At 56.6% G+C, this 14,038-nt stretch overlaps 1 non-coding gene across 1 annotated transcript; it reads left to right on the top strand.

Moving 5' to 3' along the window:
* The first annotated feature begins 11,904 nt into the window (after positions 1–11,904).
* Positions 11,905–11,977, top strand: trnaa-ugc (transfer RNA alanine (anticodon UGC)). The gene has a single exon. It is a non-coding gene; the product is annotated as a tRNA-Ala (tRNA).
* Positions 11,978–14,038: the final 2,061 nt, after the last annotated feature.

The raw sequence follows: 14,038 nt of genomic DNA on the forward strand, positions 1-14,038 counted from the left end.
GGATTAGCTCAAATGGTAGAGCGCTCGCTTTGCAGGCGAGAGGTAGCGGGATCGATGCCCGCATTCTCCACTTGCTTTTAAAACGGCAAGTGCAACCTCTCACTCGGCTGGTCTGCAGCAGCCGGAATACCGTTTGCGTACGCCGCCTCCCTGAGAGTGGTCCCGAAAGATCAAAAGCTTCACGCGTGAGCGACAGGCCGGTCCAGCGTAGGAAGAAAGTCGAGCTGCGCGGCGAAGGCAAACGCCAGCGGCGTTGACGTTTTTATCTCTGCGGGTGAAAGTCAGCTCCTTGAAAGGATCACACCGGCGGTGGGTGTAGCTGCCTGAGGTCAGCGGGCAGCACGTCCGGACGTGTTGGGAGGCAACTTGAACCAGTCGGTAAGCTGCGGCCCAAACCCTAACCTGACGTGTACGTGAAGCTGCGAGAGTCAGGTACTGTACCGGCAGAATCTGGCAGTTTCGGATCAGCACTCAAGACGATTTTTTCATGCCAGCACAGGCCGAATCTGTGGAGATCAGCCAGTGGCTCAGGATCTCCCAGAGTGACAGATTTTCAGGGAGACAATGGCGTGACATTAGTGGAGGTGCGCAGCAAAGCATCAGCAAGGGAGAGGCACTGCTGGGCTCTCCTTCGATAGCTCAGCTGGTAGAGCGGAGGACTGTGGTCTGTCGCAAATCTGTCGTTCCTTAGATCGCCGGCTCGAAGGGGCCTCAGCTGCTTTTTGGAAAGAGTGCGCATTCACCAGCACGCGGGCCACAGCAACACAGATGAGCTGAAAACGCGACAACGCTTTCAGGACGCATCGGCACACACCCTTGCCTCTCTGCAACGAGTCAGCTGTCTCCCTGCCGCGGTTGCAGCTGACGGCCAGCAGGGTGCCCTTTTTTCAACCCCAACACACAAAAGCGCTTTGTGCTCACTGCAACCAAATGAAGTCTTCTATCAGTCAGGCGGGGCCCTGCGACGTCACCTCACGCTCGTGGTGGCTGCGCCAAGGTTGAAGTCATTTCGACCTCCAATCAGCAATTGCCATCTCCTCAGCACGTCTTTCCTCGTCCATGTGGCCTTCCGCCTCGCCTGAGTCCACCAGCTGCCGCTGCTGCTCCTCCGACAGGTTGGTTGTTTCATCGAGACTGGCATCAGCAATGTTTGGTCTCAGCCGTCCGACAGATGAGAGGATTTCCTGCACATCCCGGAGCGTGAGTGCTCAGGATCCACTGCGGAAGTAGTGAAAGCAGGGCCTGCTGGTCAATGGGGGGATTAGCTCAAATGGTAGAGCGCTTGCTTCGCATGCGAGAGGTAGCGGGATCGATGCCCGCATTCTCCACTTACTTTTAAAACGGCAAGTGCAACCTCTCACTCGGCTGGTTTGCAGCAGCCGGAACACCGTTTGCGTACGCCGCCTCCCTGAGAGTGGTCCCGAAAGATCAAAAGCTTCACGCGTGAGCAATAGGCCGGTCCCGCCATTTCAGGGTGCAGCGTAGGAAGAAAGTCGAGCTGCGCGGCGAAGGCAAACGCCAGCGGCGTTGACGTTTTTTTCTCTTCGGGTGAAAGTCAGCTCCTTGAAAGGATCACACCGGCGGTGGGTGAGCTGCCTGAGGTCAGCGGGCACGTCCTGGACGTGTTGGGAGGCAACTTGAACCAGTCGGTAAGTTGCGGCCCAAACCCTAACCTGACGTGTACATGAAGCTGCGAGTCAGGTACTGTACCGGTAGAATCTGGCAGTTTCGGATGAGCACTCAAGACGATTTCTTCATGCCAGCACTGGCCGAAGCTGTGGAGATCAGCCAGTGGCTCAGGATCTCCCAGAGTGACAGATTTTCAGGGAGACAATGGCGTGACATTAGTGGAGGTGCGCAGCAAAGCATCAGCAAGGGAGAGGCACTGCTGGGCTCTCCTTCGATAGCTCAGCTGGTAGAGCGGAGGACTGTGGTCTGTCGCAAATCTGTCGTTCCTTAGATCGCCGGCTCGAAGGAGCCTCGGCTGCTTTTTGGAAAGAGTGCGCATTCACCAGCACGCGGGCCACAGCAACACAGATGAGCTGAAAACGCGACAACGCTTTCAGGACGCATCGGCACACACCCTTGCCTCTCTGCAACGAGTCAGCTGTCTCCCTGCCGCGGTTGCAGCTGACGGCCAGCAGGGTGCCCTTTTTTCAACCCCAACACACAAAAGCGCTTTGTGCTCACTGCAACCAAATGAAGTCTTCTATCAGTCAGGCGGGGCCCTGCGACGTCACCTCACGCTCGTGGTGGCTGCGCCAAGGTTGAAGTCGTTTCGACCTCCAGTCAGCAATTGCCATCTCCTCAGCACTTCTTTCCTCGTCCATGTGTCGTTCCGCCTCGCCTGAGTCCACCAGCTGCCGCTGCTGCTCCTCCGACAAGTTGGTCGTTTCACCGAGACCGGCATCAGCAATGTTTGGTCTCAGCCGTCCGACGGATGAGAGAATTTCCTGCACATCCCGGAGCGTGGCTGCTTAGGATCCACTGCGGAAGGAGTGAAGTCAGGGCTGGCTGTCCGACTGGGGGATTAGCTCAAATGGTAGAGCGCTCGCTTTGCAGGCGAGAGGTAGCGGGATCGATGCCCGCATTCTCCACTTGCTTTTAAAACGGCAAGTGCAACCTCTCACTCGGCTGGTCTGCAGCAGCCGGAATACCGTTTGCGTACGCCGCCTCCCTGAGAGTGGTCCCGAAAGATCAAAAGCTTCACGCGTGAGCGACAGGCCGGTCCAGCGTAGGAAGAAAGTCGAGCTGCGCGGCGAAGGCAAACGCCAGCGGCGTTGACGTTTTTATCTCTGCGGGTGAAAGTCAGCTCCTTGAAAGGATCACACCGGCGGTGGGTGTAGCTGCCTGAGGTCAGCGGGCAGCACGTCCGGACGTGTTGGGAGGCAACTTGAACCAGTCGGTAAGCTGCGGCCCAAACCCTAACCTGACGTGTACGTGAAGCTGCGAGAGTCAGGTACTGTACCGGCAGAATCTGGCAGTTTCGGATCAGCACTCAAGACGATTTTTTCATGCCAGCACAGGCCGAATCTGTGGAGATCAGCCAGTGGCTCAGGATCTCCCAGAGTGACAGATTTTCAGGGAGACAATGGCGTGACATTAGTGGAGGTGCGCAGCAAAGCATCAGCAAGGGAGAGGCACTGCTGGGCTCTCCTTCGATAGCTCAGCTGGTAGAGCGGAGGACTGTAGTCTGTCGCAAATCTGTCATTCCTTAGATCGCCGGCTCGAAGGAGCCTCGGCTGCTTTTTGGAAAGAGTGCGCATTCACCAGCACGCGGGCCACAGTAACACAGATGAGCTGAAAACGCGACAACGCTTTCAGGACGCATCGGCACACACCCTTGCCCCTCTGCAACCAGTCAGCTGTCTCCCTGCCGCGGCTGCAGCTGACGGCCAGCAGGGTGCCTTTTTTCAACTTTTTTTTAATTTCAAAAATATACTTTATTCATAAAATAATTTGATGGTCTGTACAGTTGGTCATGCCATACTTATGTAAACATGTAGATACAGAGATCAGAATTTATCATTTTTATACAGGTCTGTACATTTTTCAATCATATGCCCATACAAATAGCTGAGGCGTCAGCAGAGCCCAAATGACTGCATGGGCCCCCTGTTCTTCGTTAGGCAGGCAGACTTTACACAGTGGTCTTTCCCCACCGCGCCTTGGCAGCAGCTGCCCCAAGCTTCAGCGCATCCCTCAACACGTAGTCCTGGACCTTGGAATGTGCCAGTCTGCAGCACTCAGTCGTGGTCAACTCCTTCAGCTGGAAGATCAGCAGGTTTCGGATCACCCAGAGAGCGTCCTTCACCGAGTTGCTGATCCTCCAGGCACAGTTGATGTTCGTCTTGGTGTGCGTCCCGGGGAACAGGCCGTAGAGCACGGAGTCCCGCGTCACGGCGCTGCTCGGGACGAACCTCGACAAACACCACTGCATTCCTCTCCAGACTTCCTCTGCTTTTTTCAACACAAACGCACAAAAGCACTTTGTGCTCACTGCAACCAAATGAAGTCTTCTATCAGTCAGGCGGGGCCCTGCGACGTCACCTCACGCTCGTGGTGGCTGCGCCAAGGTTGAAGTCATTTCGACCTCCAATCAGCAATTGCCATCTCCTCAGCACGTCTTTCCTCGTCCATGTGGCCTTCCGCCTCGCCTGAGTCCACCAGCTGCCGCTGCTGCTCCTCCGACAGGTTGGTTGTTTCATCGAGACTGGCATCAGCAATGTTTGGTCTCAGCCGTCCGACAGATGAGAGGATTTCCTGCACATCCCGGAGCGTGAGTGCTCAGGATCCACTGCGGAAGTAGTGAAAGCAGGGCCTGCTGGTCAATGGGGGGATTAGCTCAAATGGTAGAGCGCTTGCTTCGCATGCGAGAGGTAGCGGGATCGATGCCCGCATTCTCCACTTACTTTTAAAACGGCAAGTGCAAACTCTCACTCGGCTGGTTTGCAGCAGCCGGAACACCGTTTGCGTACGCCGCCTCCCTGAGAGTGGTCCCGAAAGATCAAAAGCTTCACGCGTGAGCAATAGGCCGGTCCCGCCATTTCAGGGTGCAGCGTAGGAAGAAAGTCGAGCTGCGCGGCGAAGGCAAACGCCAGCGGCGTTGACGTTTTTTTCTCTTCGGGTGAAAGTCAGCTCCTTGAAAGGATCACACCGGCGGTGGGTGAGCTGCCTGAGGTCAGCGGGCACGTCCTGGACGTGTTGGGAGGCAACTTGAACCAGTCGGTAAGTTGCGGCCCAAACCCTAACCTGACGTGTACATGAAGCTGCGAGTCAGGTACTGTACCGGTAGAATCTGGCAGTTTCGGATGAGCACTCAAGACGATTTCTTCATGCCAGCACTGGCCGAAGCTGTGGAGATCAGCCAGTGGCTCAGGATCTCCCAGAGTGACAGATTTTCAGGGAGACAATGGCGTGACATTAGTGGAGGTGCGCAGCAAAGCATCAGCAAGGGAGAGGCACTGCTGGGCTCTCCTTCGATAGCTCAGCTGGTAGAGCGGAGGACTGTGGTCTGTCGCAAATCTGTCGTTCCTTAGATCGCCGGCTCGAAGGAGCCTCGGCTGCTTTTTGGAAAGAGTGCGCATTCACCAGCACGCGGGCCACAGCAACACAGATGAGCTGAAAACGCGACAACGCTTTCAGGACGCATCGGCACACACCCTTGCCTCTCTACAACGAGTCAGCTGTCTCCCTGCCGCGGTTGCAGCTGACGGCCAGCAGGGTGCCCTTTTTTCAACCCCAACACACAAAAGCGCTTTGTGCTCACTGCAACCAAATGAAGTCTTCTATCAGTCAGGCGGGGCCCTGCGACGTCACCTCACGCTCGTGGTGGCTGCGCCAAGGTTGAAGTCGTTTCGACCTCCAGTCAGCAATTGCCATCTCCTCAGCACTTCTTTCCTCGTCCATGTGTCGTTCCGCCTCGCCTGAGTCCACCAGCTGCCGCTGCTGCTCCTCCGACAAGTTGGTCGTTTCACCGAGACCGGCATCAGCAATGTTTGGTCTCAGCCGTCCGACGGATGAGAGAATTTCCTGCACATCCCGGAGCGTGGCTGCTTAGGATCCACTGCGGAAGGAGTGAAGTCAGGGCTGGCTGTCCGACTGGGGGATTAGCTCAAATGGTAGAGCGCTCGCTTTGCAGGCGAGAGGTAGCGGGATCGATGCCCGCATTCTCCACTTGCTTTTAAAACGGCAAGTGCAACCTCTCACTCGGCTGGTCTGCAGCAGCCGGAATACCGTTTGCGTACGCCGCCTCCCTGAGAGTGGTCCCGAAAGATCAAAAGCTTCACGCGTGAGCGACAGGCCGGTCCAGCGTAGGAAGAAAGTCGAGCTGCGCGGCGAAGGCAAACGCCAGCGGCGTTGACGTTTTTATCTCTGCGGGTGAAAGTCAGCTCCTTGAAAGGATCACACCGGCGGTGGGTGTAGCTGCCTGAGGTCAGCGGGCAGCACGTCCGGACGTGTTGGGAGGCAACTTGAACCAGTCGGTAAGCTGCGGCCCAAACCCTAACCTGACGTGTACGTGAAGCTGCGAGAGTCAGGTACTGTACCGGCAGAATCTGGCAGTTTCGGATCAGCACTCAAGACGATTTTTTCATGCCAGCACAGGCCGAATCTGTGGAGATCAGCCAGTGGCTCAGGATCTCCCAGAGTGACAGATTTTCAGGGAGACAATGGCGTGACATTAGTGGAGGTGCGCAGCAAAGCATCAGCAAGGGAGAGGCACTGCTGGGCTCTCCTTCGATAGCTCAGCTGGTAGAGCGGAGGACTGTGGTCTGTCGCAAATCTGTCGTTCCTTAGATCGCCGGCTCGAAGGGGCCTCAGCTGCTTTTTGGAAAGAGTGCGCATTCACCAGCACGCGGGCCACAGCAACACAGATGAGCTGAAAACGCGACAACGCTTTCAGGACGCATCGGCACACACCCTTGCCTCTCTGCAACGAGTCAGCTGTCTCCCTGCCGCGGTTGCAGCTGACGGCCAGCAGGGTGCCCTTTTTTCAACCCCAACACACAAAAGCGCTTTGTGCTCACTGCAACCAAATGAAGTCTTCTATCAGTCAGGCGGGGCCCTGCGACGTCACCTCACGCTCGTGGTGGCTGCGCCAAGGTTGAAGTCATTTCGACCTCCAATCAGCAATTGCCATCTCCTCAGCACGTCTTTCCTCGTCCATGTGGCCTTCCGCCTCGCCTGAGTCCACCAGCTGCCGCTGCTGCTCCTCCGACAGGTTGGTTGTTTCATCGAGACTGGCATCAGCAATGTTTGGTCTCAGCCGTCCGACAGATGAGAGGATTTCCTGCACATCCCGGAGCGTGAGTGCTCAGGATCCACTGCGGAAGTAGTGAAAGCAGGGCCTGCTGGTCAATGGGGGGATTAGCTCAAATGGTAGAGCGCTTGCTTCGCATGCGAGAGGTAGCGGGATCGATGCCCGCATTCTCCACTTACTTTTAAAACGGCAAGTGCAACCTCTCACTCGGCTGGTTTGCAGCAGCCGGAACACCGTTTGCGTACGCCGCCTCCCTGAGAGTGGTCCCGAAAGATCAAAAGCTTCACGCGTGAGCAATAGGCCGGTCCCGCCATTTCAGGGTGCAGCGTAGGAAGAAAGTCGAGCTGCGCGGCGAAGGCAAACGCCAGCGGCGTTGACGTTTTTTTCTCTTCGGGTGAAAGTCAGCTCCTTGAAAGGATCACACCGGCGGTGGGTGAGCTGCCTGAGGTCAGCGGGCACGTCCTGGACGTGTTGGGAGGCAACTTGAACCAGTCGGTAAGTTGCGGCCCAAACCCTAACCTGACGTGTACATGAAGCTGCGAGTCAGGTACTGTACCGGTAGAATCTGGCAGTTTCGGATGAGCACTCAAGACGATTTCTTCATGCCAGCACTGGCCGAAGCTGTGGAGATCAGCCAGTGGCTCAGGATCTCCCAGAGTGACAGATTTTCAGGGAGACAATGGCGTGACATTAGTGGAGGTGCGCAGCAAAGCATCAGCAAGGGAGAGGCACTGCTGGGCTCTCCTTCGATAGCTCAGCTGGTAGAGCGGAGGACTGTGGTCTGTCGCAAATCTGTCGTTCCTTAGATCGCCGGCTCGAAGGAGCCTCGGCTGCTTTTTGGAAAGAGTGCGCATTCACCAGCACGCGGGCCACAGCAACACAGATGAGCTGAAAACGCGACAACGCTTTCAGGACGCATCGGCACACACCCTTGCCTCTCTGCAACGAGTCAGCTGTCTCCCTGCCGCGGTTGCAGCTGACGGCCAGCAGGGTGCCCTTTTTTCAACCCCAACACACAAAAGCGCTTTGTGCTCACTGCAACCAAATGAAGTCTTCTATCAGTCAGGCGGGGCCCTGCGACGTCACCTCACGCTCGTGGTGGCTGCGCCAAGGTTGAAGTCGTTTCGACCTCCAGTCAGCAATTGCCATCTCCTCAGCACTTCTTTCCTCGTCCATGTGTCGTTCCGCCTCGCCTGAGTCCACCAGCTGCCGCTGCTGCTCCTCCGACAAGTTGGTCGTTTCACCGAGACCGGCATCAGCAATGTTTGGTCTCAGCCGTCCGACGGATGAGAGAATTTCCTGCACATCCCGGAGCGTGGCTGCTTAGGATCCACTGCGGAAGGAGTGAAGTCAGGGCTGGCTGTCCGACTGGGGGATTAGCTCAAATGGTAGAGCGCTCGCTTTGCAGGCGAGAGGTAGCGGGATCGATGCCCGCATTCTCCACTTGCTTTTAAAACGGCAAGTGCAACCTCTCACTCGGCTGGTCTGCAGCAGCCGGAATACCGTTTGCGTACGCCGCCTCCCTGAGAGTGGTCCCGAAAGATCAAAAGCTTCACGCGTGAGCGACAGGCCGGTCCAGCGTAGGAAGAAAGTCGAGCTGCGCGGCGAAGGCAAACGCCAGCGGCGTTGACGTTTTTATCTCTGCGGGTGAAAGTCAGCTCCTTGAAAGGATCACACCGGCGGTGGGTGTAGCTGCCTGAGGTCAGCGGGCAGCACGTCCGGACGTGTTGGGAGGCAACTTGAACCAGTCGGTAAGCTGCGGCCCAAACCCTAACCTGACGTGTACGTGAAGCTGCGAGAGTCAGGTACTGTACCGGCAGAATCTGGCAGTTTCGGATCAGCACTCAAGACGATTTTTTCATGCCAGCACAGGCCGAATCTGTGGAGATCAGCCAGTGGCTCAGGATCTCCCAGAGTGACAGATTTTCAGGGAGACAATGGCGTGACATTAGTGGAGGTGCGCAGCAAAGCATCAGCAAGGGAGAGGCACTGCTGGGCTCTCCTTCGATAGCTCAGCTGGTAGAGCGGAGGACTGTGGTCTGTCGCAAATCTGTCGTTCCTTAGATCGCCGGCTCGAAGGAGCCTCGGCTGCTTTTTGGAAAGAGTGCGCATTCACCAGCACGCGGGCCACAGCAACACAGATGAGCTGAAAACGCGACAACGCTTTCAGGACGCATCGGCACACACCCTTGCCTCTCTACAACGAGTCAGCTGTCTCCCTGCCGCGGTTGCAGCTGACGGCCAGCAGGGTGCCCTTTTTTCAACCCCAACACACAAAAGCGCTTTGTGCTCACTGCAACCAAATGAAGTCTTCTATCAGTCAGGCGGGGCCCTGCGACGTCACCTCACGCTCGTGGTGGCTGCGCCAAGGTTGAAGTCGTTTCGACCTCCAGTCAGCAATTGCCATCTCCTCAGCACTTCTTTCCTCGTCCATGTGTCGTTCCGCCTCGCCTGAGTCCACCAGCTGCCGCTGCTGCTCATCCGACAAGTTGGTCGTTTCACCGAGACCGGCATCAGCAATGTTTGGTCTCAGCCGTCCGACGGATGAGAGAATTTCCTGCACATCCCGGAGCGTGGCTGCTTAGGATCCACTGCGGAAGGAGTGAAGTCAGGGCTGGCTGTCCGACTGGGGGATTAGCTCAAATGGTAGAGCGCTCGCTTTGCAGGCGAGAGGTAGCGGGATCGATGCCCGCATTCTCCACTTGCTTTTAAAACGGCAAGTGCAACCTCTCACTCGGCTGGTCTGCAGCAGCCGGAATACCGTTTGCGTACGCCGCCTCCCTGAGAGTGGTCCCGAAAGATCAAAAGCTTCACGCGTGAGCGACAGGCCGGTCCAGCGTAGGAAGAAAGTCGAGCTGCGCGGCGAAGGCAAACGCCAGCGGCGTTGACGTTTTTATCTCTGCGGGTGAAAGTCAGCTCCTTGAAAGGATCACACCGGCGGTGGGTGTAGCTGCCTGAGGTCAGCGGGCAGCACGTCCGGACGTGTTGGGAGGCAACTTGAACCAGTCGGTAAGCTGCGGCCCAAACCCTAACCTGACGTGTACGTGAAGCTGCGAGAGTCAGGTACTGTACCGGCAGAATCTGGCAGTTTCGGATCAGCACTCAAGACGATTTTTTCATGCCAGCACAGGCCGAATCTGTGGAGATCAGCCAGTGGCTCAGGATCTCCCAGAGTGACAGATTTTCAGGGAGACAATGGCGTGACATTAGTGGAGGTGCGCAGCAAAGCATCAGCAAGGGAGAGGCACTGCTGGGCTCTCCTTCGATAGCTCAGCTGGTAGAGCGGAGGACTGTGGTCTGTCGCAAATCTGTCGTTCCTTAGATCGCCGGCTCGAAGGAGCCTCGGCTGCTTTTTGGAAAGAGTGCGCATTCACCAGCACGCGGGCCACAGCAACACAGATGAGCTGAAAACGCGACAACGCTTTCAGGACGCATCGGCACACACCCTTGCCTCTCTGCAACGAGTCAGCTGTCTCCCTGCCGCGGTTGCAGCTGACGGCCAGCAGGGTGCCCTTTTTTCAACCCCAACACACAAAAGCGCTTTGTGCTCACTGCAACCAAATGAAGTCTTCTATCAGTCAGGCGGGGCCCTGCGACGTCACCTCACGCTCGTGGTGGCTGCGCCAAGGTTGAAGTCGTTTCGACCTCCAGTCAGCAATTGCCATCTCCTCAGCACTTCTTTCCTCGTCCATGTGTCGTTCCGCCTCGCCTGAGTCCACCAGCTGCCGCTGCTGCTCATCCGACAAGTTGGTCGTTTCACCGAGACCGGCATCAGCAATGTTTGGTCTCAGCCGTCCGACGGATGAGAGAATTTCCTGCACATCCCGGAGCGTGGCTGCTTAGGATCCACTGCGGAAGGAGTGAAGTCAGGGCTGGCTGTCCGACTGGGGGATTAGCTCAAATGGTAGAGCGCTCGCTTTGCAGGCGAGAGGTAGCGGGATCGATGCCCGCATTCTCCACTTGCTTTTAAAACGGCAAGTGCAACCTCTCACTCGGCTGGTCTGCAGCAGCCGGAATACCGTTTGCGTACGCCGCCTCCCTGAGAGTGGTCCCGAAAGATCAAAAGCTTCACGCGTGAGCGACAGGCCGGTCCAGCGTAGGAAGAAAGTCGAGCTGCGCGGCGAAGGCAAACGCCAGCGGCGTTGACGTTTTTATCTCTGCGGGTGAAAGTCAGCTCCTTGAAAGGATCACACCGGCGGTGGGTGTAGCTGCCTGAGGTCAGCGGGCAGCACGTCCGGACGTGTTGGGAGGCAACTTGAACCAGTCGGTAAGCTGCGGCCCAAACCCTAACCTGACGTGTACGTGAAGCTGCGAGAGTCAGGTACTGTACCGGCAGAATCTGGCAGTTTCGGATCAGCACTCAAGACGATTTTTTCATGCCAGCACAGGCCGAATCTGTGGAGATCAGCCAGTGGCTCAGGATCTCCCAGAGTGACAGATTTTCAGGGAGACAATGGCGTGACATTAGTGGAGGTGCGCAGCAAAGCATCAGCAAGGGAGAGGCACTGCTGGGCTCTCCTTCGATAGCTCAGCTGGTAGAGCGGAGGACTGTGGTCTGTCGCAAATCTGTCGTTCCTTAGATCGCCGGCTCGAAGGAGCCTCGGCTGCTTTTTGGAAAGAGTGCGCATTCACCAGCACGCGGGCCACAGCAACACAGATGAGCTGAAAACGCGACAACGCTTTCAGGACGCATCGGCACACACCCTTGCCTCTCTGCAACGAGTCAGCTGTCTCCCTGCCGCGGTTGCAGCTGACGGCCAGCAGGGTGCCCTTTTTTCAACCCCAACACACAAAAGCGCTTTGTGCTCACTGCAACCAAATGAAGTCTTCTATCAGTCAGGCGGGGCCCTGCGACGTCACCTCACGCTCGTGGTGGCTGCGCCAAGGTTGAAGTCGTTTCGACCTCCAGTCAGCAATTGCCATCTCCTCAGCACTTCTTTCCTCGTCCATGTGTCGTTCCGCCTCGCCTGAGTCCACCAGCTGCCGCTGCTGCTCCTCCGACAAGTTGGTCGTTTCACCGAGACCGGCATCAGCAATGTTTGGTCTCAGCCGTCCGACGGATGAGAGAATTTCCTGCACATCCCGGAGCGTGGCTGCTTAGGATCCACTGCGGAAGGAGTGAAGTCAGGGCTGGCTGTCCAACTGGGGGATTAGCTCAAATGGTAGAGCGCTCGCTTTGCATGCGAGAGGTAGCGGGATCGATGCCCGCATTCTCCACTTGCTTTTAAAACGGCAAGTGCAACCTCTCACTCGGCTGGTCTGCAGCAGCCGGAATACCGTTTGCGTACGCCGTCTCCCTGAGAGTGGTCCCGAAAGATCAAAAGCTTCACGCGTGAGCGACAGCCCGGTCCAGCGTAGGAAGAAAGTCGAGCTGCGCGGCGAAGGCAAACGCCAGCGGCGTTGACGTTTTTATCTCTGCGGGTGAAAGTCAGCTCCTTGAAAGGATCACACCGGCGGTGGGTGAGCTGCCTGAGGTCAGCGGGCACGTCCTGGACGTGTTGGGAGGCAACTTGAACCAGTCGGTAAGTTGCGGCCCAAACCCTAACCTGACGTGTACATGAAGCTGCGAGTCAGGTACTGTACCGGTAGAATCTGGCAGTTTCGGATGAGCACTCAAGACGATTTCTTCATGCCAGCACTGGCCGAAGCTGTGGAGATCAGCCAGTGGCTCAGGATCTCCCAGAGTGACAGATTTTCAGGGAGACAACAGCGTGACATTAGTGGAGGAGCGCGGCAAAGCATCAGCAAGGGACAGCCACTGCTGGGTTCTCCTTCGATAGCTCAGCTGGTAGAGCGGAGGACTGTAGTCTGTCGCAAATCTGTCATTCCTTAGATCGCCGGCTCGAAGGGGCCTCAGCTGCTTTTTGGAAAGAGTGCGCATTCACCAGCACGCGGGCCACAGTAACACAGATGAGCTGAAAACGCGACAACGCTTTCAGGACGCATCGGCACACACCCTTGCCCCTCTGCAACCAGTCAGCTGTCTCCCTGCCGCGGCTGCAGCTGACGGCCAGCAGGGTGCCTTTTTCAACTTTTTTTTAATTTCAAAAATATACTTTATTCATAAAATAATTTGATGGTCTGTACAGTTGGTCATGCCATACTTATGTAAACATGTAGATACAGAGATCAGAATTTATCGTTTTTATACAGGTCTGTACATTTTTCAATCATATGCCCATACAAATAGCTGAGGCGTCAGCAGAGCCCAAATGACTGCATGGGCCCCCTGTTCTTCGTTAGGCAGGCAGACTTTACACAGTGGTCTTTCCCCACCGCGCCTTGGCGGCAGCTGCCCCAAGCTTCAGCGCATCCCTCAACACGTAGTCCTGGACCTTGGAATGTGCCAGTCTGCAGCACTCAGTCGGGGTCAACTCCTTCAGCTGGAAGATCAGCAGGTTTCGGATCACCCAGATAGCGTCCTTCACCGAGTTGCTGATCCTCCAGGCACAGTTGATGTTCGTCTTGGTGTGCGTCCCGGGGAACAGGCCGTAGAGCACGGAGTCCCGCGTCACGGCGCTGCTCGGGACGAACCTCGACAAACACCACTGCATTCCTCTCCAGACTTCCTCTGCTTTTTTCAACACAAACGCACAAAAGCACTTTGTGCTCACTGCAACCAAATGAAGTCTTCTATCAGTCAGGCGGGGCCCTGCGACGTCACCTCACGCTCGTGGTGGCTGCGCCAAGGTTGAAGTCATTTCGACCTCCAATCAGCAATTGCCATCTCCTCAGCACGTCTTTCCTCGTCCATGTGGCCTACCGCCTCGCCTGAGTCCACCAGCTGCCGCTGCTGCTCCTCCGACAGGTTGGTTGTTTCATCGAGACTGGCATCAGCAATGTTTGGTCTCAGCCGTCCGACGGATGAGAGGATTTCCTGCACATCCCGGAGCGTGAGTGCTCAGGATCCACTGCGGAAGTAGTGAAAGCAGGGCCTGCTGGTCAATGGGGGGATTAGCTCAAATGGTAGAGCGCTTGCTTCGCATGCGAGAGGTAGCGGGATCGATGCCCGCATTCTCCACTTACTTTTAAAACGGCAAGTGCAACCTCTCACTCGGCTGTTCTGCAGCAGCCGGAACACCGTTTGCGTACGCCGCCTCCCTGAGAGTGGTCCCGAAAGATCAAAAGCTTCACGCGTGAGCAATAGGCCGGTCCCGCCATTTCAGGGTGCAGCGTAGGAAGAAAGTCGAGCTGCGCGGCGAAGGCAAACGCCAGCGGCGTTGACGTTTTTTTCTCTTCGGGTGAAAGTCAGCTCCTTGAAAGGATCACACCGGCGGT

The sequence above is a fragment of the Chiloscyllium plagiosum genome, unplaced genomic scaffold (genome assembly GCF_037043375.1).
Source record: "Chiloscyllium plagiosum isolate Xiang-an unplaced genomic scaffold, Cpla_swu_hap1 HiC_scaffold_55, whole genome shotgun sequence".
Classification (NCBI taxonomy): Eukaryota; Metazoa; Chordata; class Chondrichthyes; order Orectolobiformes; family Hemiscylliidae; genus Chiloscyllium; species Chiloscyllium plagiosum.